This window comes from Epinephelus moara, chromosome 22, assembly GCF_006386435.1.
Source record: "Epinephelus moara isolate mb chromosome 22, YSFRI_EMoa_1.0, whole genome shotgun sequence".
Taxonomy (NCBI): Eukaryota; Metazoa; Chordata; class Actinopteri; order Perciformes; family Serranidae; genus Epinephelus; species Epinephelus moara.
The window spans coordinates 21,833,150-21,837,646 of record NC_065527.1 but is presented as its reverse complement, the minus strand read 5'-3'; positions in this window follow the sequence as shown (position 1 = coordinate 21,837,646).

The window sequence follows — 4,497 nt, the reverse complement described above, 5'->3', positions numbered from 1 at the left end:
ACACATACAACAAATGAGATATAATGTGTTAATTATGCCTACCATACACTGGAAGACTTTGAAAATACTTTGGAAAAACTTCGGACACCCTCTTACTTCTAAAAAGAGTTTTTAGTAACACACTAAAATATGATACAAAGACCAGGGATCTCGCAAGGTCACTATTTGCAAGACTACAACTAGATTCCTTTTGAGAATATTCCCCATCCTGCTCCTGGTGGAAAATATTACATCAAACTCCCTTGAAGAAGTATGGCATACTAACAATTTCTTATGTGTCCATAAAAACACGTAACTCTAGAAACAGATAAAAGGTGTCATATGTCAACAGTATTCTTGTCAATTCAGCATCAATATAATCCATACACTCTGTTTGAGTACAGACTTTATATTTTGGATTTTGTCCCCTCAACTTGCCACAAGCCTGCATTGGTTAGCTGAGGTATTTCGGTGGGAGGAGACTGTGCTCTTGTTATCTAACTCTTTGCAAGAAAGCTAATAATTACATTTCCCAAACTGGCAGATATTTACATTAAATGAACTACACCAGATGTCCTTTGTGTCTCAACATAACCTCACATAAAACAGTAACAAATCTTAATCTCATGCTGTTTACAGGTCAATGGTAAAAAGGTGACTCTCCCCAGCATGCCTGGAATGAATATCTTTGTGAGACGCGGTGAAAACAACATAATTATCAAGCAGATGTCACACTTCCAGCTGTCTTACAGCAACACCCAGCAGCTCACTGTAACTGTGAGTGACAACATGGCGGACAAATTGTGTGGAGCATGTGACAGATTCTCGGCCGTCAGAGACACCATGGACTTCTCGCAGGACACTATGCAGGAGTACATGGCCTCATTTTCTGCACAGGACTTCCCCACATGGTGAGCAGCATATAGGCTGGTTTTAAGTCCCAGAAATAAGAAATGAGATTTACACATGTGACAGTGGAATCAATGTCAGAACAGCTTTTGGAAATGTTTCTCTGGGTCATCATGATGCAGTAAACACCTATCGTTTGGTAATGCATGAAGAAAACACACACTAAGAAATACTTTCTGAACACCATTACAATATGAGGTCTGGTGGATCTACACATGAGAGAATACATGTAAAAAATGTATTTGTTGTTTTTTTGCAGTGAGTTGTGAAAGACAGATCTTCTCAACACACAGAGATCAACACAACAGTATCATCATCTGCAGAAAATTCAACATTAAATCAGCACTGAACGATTCACTTAAAATATGGCATTAGTGTTATTGTCCTTACGCTTTTAATGAAATGGGTTTGGAAAATTATTGTATAATAAACTTTAATTTCAACGATGAATAAAAAACTGCCTCTTCATTTGTTTCCAGAGGGTTCAGGGTACAGACTTTAGAATAATAATGAGTAAGTGGGTAAAGGCAAATAACAGAACAGCTAGAACAGTCTGGGAAGTTCAGAAATTACATGACTTTACTGTAATTCAGCCTTTAAAACCAGGAAAAGACCAAACTTACAATGTTACCATATCTAAAATCTTCTCTTATTACAGTAGTAATATAATACCAATATACTGCCCAGCCCTTCAGCAGAAGTTCCATTAAACAAAGCACTTAGTATGCTACTATAGAGACAGTTTACTTAAGCTGCATTAAAAATACTCTGGTTTTAAATATATCTGCTTTAATAAATAAGTGACAGTTAAAAGTAGCTGATTTAAAATGTACCCGAAGCAATGTTGCCACATTCCCAGACATCGGTGACAGCAATGTTTTTATTACCAGTAGGAACTTTGGCCAAAGCTATGTAAAGCTGACGTTGTAATAAACCAGATTTATCATTTACAGTAAAAACACTGACTTCCAAAAATGTGAAACTAGTTGAAGATACACAAATGTTTGAACAGTAGTCTTAAATAATTGTTCTACCTTAACCGGTTTAATTACTCAGATATGAGTTTAATTTCTGAACTACAGTGAATTGCACACACACACACACACACACACACACGCACACACACTTGACTCCAAAGTGACACTCACACACCTGCAGACAGAGACGCAGCAAGGTTCCACCCAGAAAAAGCTCGCCGTCCCTGTACTGCACCGGCTCGTCCAGCAGGGGGTTCACTATCTTCACCGACTGTCCCTGCTGGTAAAGAGAGACAGACGTGAGCAAGTGCCTGACAGCATATGCTGGTAAAGAGAGACAGACGTGAGCAAGTGCCTGACAGCATATGATCAAATCATCGTCATCATTGAGAAGATTTCTGCTCGACAGACAATTGCATCAAACAAACCTCATTCAAGGAAGTACTTGATTTATCCTGCAGAAAAAACAAAGTGACACAACTGATTTATTTAAAGTACTGTACTATGCATGTTTATATCCATATGGTTCTTAGTTTAGCATGTTTCTGGTACCTCTTGTGCAGATAGTTGCTTCTCTTGTCCCCCCTGCTGGCCGTCTTCACTGTTACATTTCTTGTTAGACTCTGGGTTATCTTTGTCCTTTTTGGGTGCTTTCTGTAAGTATAAAGATCTCAAGATGACTTGTCACGATTTACAAACCAAATATAAAATATGAGTTAGACCATATTTTCTCATTTCTTGTCCATTTTAAGTTCAAGTTTATTTACTTTATTAATCCCCCTGAGGGGAAATTCAATGTTTTCACTCTTGCTTGTCAATTACACACAGGTCCGAAAGACACACACATGCACAAACAGGACCTATACATGCACAAAGTGGTAAGGCGCCTCGAGCGGTTGGGGGGTTCGGTGCCTTGCTCAAGGGCACCTCGGCGGAGGAGGTGAACTGGCACCTCTCCAGCCACTAGTCCACGCTCCATATTTTGGTCCGGACGGGGAGTCGAACAGGCGACCCTCCGGTTCCCAAACCAAGTCCCTATGGACTGAGCTACTGCCGCCCATACTCTTTTTTTTGGCATGTTACCTGTTTTTTGTCTTTGATCTCCCCTTTGCTGATGCCCAGCGAACTGCTGCTGGCTACTAAGGGAAGTTGATCAGCACGCTGGTCAGCATCAGCCTTGAAAGAATCACCAGTTAGTGATGACCGTGAAAACAGAGCAAAGGCAGTGTGTTGAAATGTGTGTCTCATAACATGTCCTTGCACTACTATGCTTGTGAAAACCTGTTTAAACCTTTAAATGAGGGCATTTTTGCAGAGTAATGTCAGTCAGTCTTTACTTTTTGAACAGGACACTTAATGTTAATGTTAACAGTAGCATGGATGATTACTGATTGTGCCTACAAGGCAAAGGCCCAGAGGCTCAAAGTGTCAGGGGCTCCCCTGGTCATATCCCGCAAAATGTCACTCAAATTTTCCCGTACCGACCAGGAAGAGACACAAAATGACCACAAAGAGTTACAAAAAACACAGAGATGCAAAGGAACTGCAAAGAGACGCGAAATAACTATCAGGCAGATAGCAGCCCCCCCCCCGGTTGTTACTGCGATATATGTATTGTTGTAGTTTATGTAGACTGAATCTCTGCCCTCTGTGTGGTTTTTCGCTCATCTCGTGATGACATGGTGGACAGTGTATGCTTTGTTTATTCATAAATAAATATGTTTGAAGTGTCATCATAAAGAAAATACTTATTTATGAATCTGACTACATCATCCTGTCTGGGTACACAAGTCATATTAAAAAAGATGAAAAACTTATTTGGAATAGCAGCATCCAAAATGGCAGTTACTGTTATGTTGAGGCCTTCGGAGAAAACAAGGCCAAGTGTGTGTCCTTGTTTATGTGTGGGCCCCGTCACGTGAAAATTCAAATTTTTCCACTACATTTGACGACAACCTCAGACCTGGCTTGTTGATGTTTTACTACTCTTAAACTACTCTTATTGGCTCTTTGCTCGTGGGACTTTTGCAGAGTTTGCAGTGGTGTGGTGAGTGTAGTTGTTGTCGGCTCTACACTGTCTCTTCTCTGAGCAGGGTGGTAAAACATCGTGTGCCATAGATGACAAACAAGCAGTTTCTCACACTGAGCAGAAATAAAGCGAGTGCTCATAACTCTGGTAAGTAACATAAATAAACACTCTCATCCTACATTTTGCTGTTGTTTATGGCATTAAGTGTTTCGCAGCGGGCGGGGCAGCGTATAGTTGGTGTATTGATAACAGCTGCACTTATTGTATTGCTGTGTATGAAAGCTGCATGAGATGATGTAAAATAAACGATTAGATCTATATAGCTCTATATAGCTCAAATAGCTGATCCCGCTCAGTTAAAAAAAAATACCTTGATTGATGCTGATCTTTGAGATGGGATTGGGACATCCCTAATATACAGTCTTTGTCAAATCTATATGCTGGCTCAGAATGCTGGCAAGTGGTGAAAGGAGACATGAATAAAATCAGTGCCTTCCACCAGCGATGGGACCAAGTCACACATGTGCAAGTCTCAAGTAAGTCTCAAGTCTTAACCTTCAAGTCTCAAGTAAGTCCCAAGTCATTTTTTCTTGGGCAAGTCAA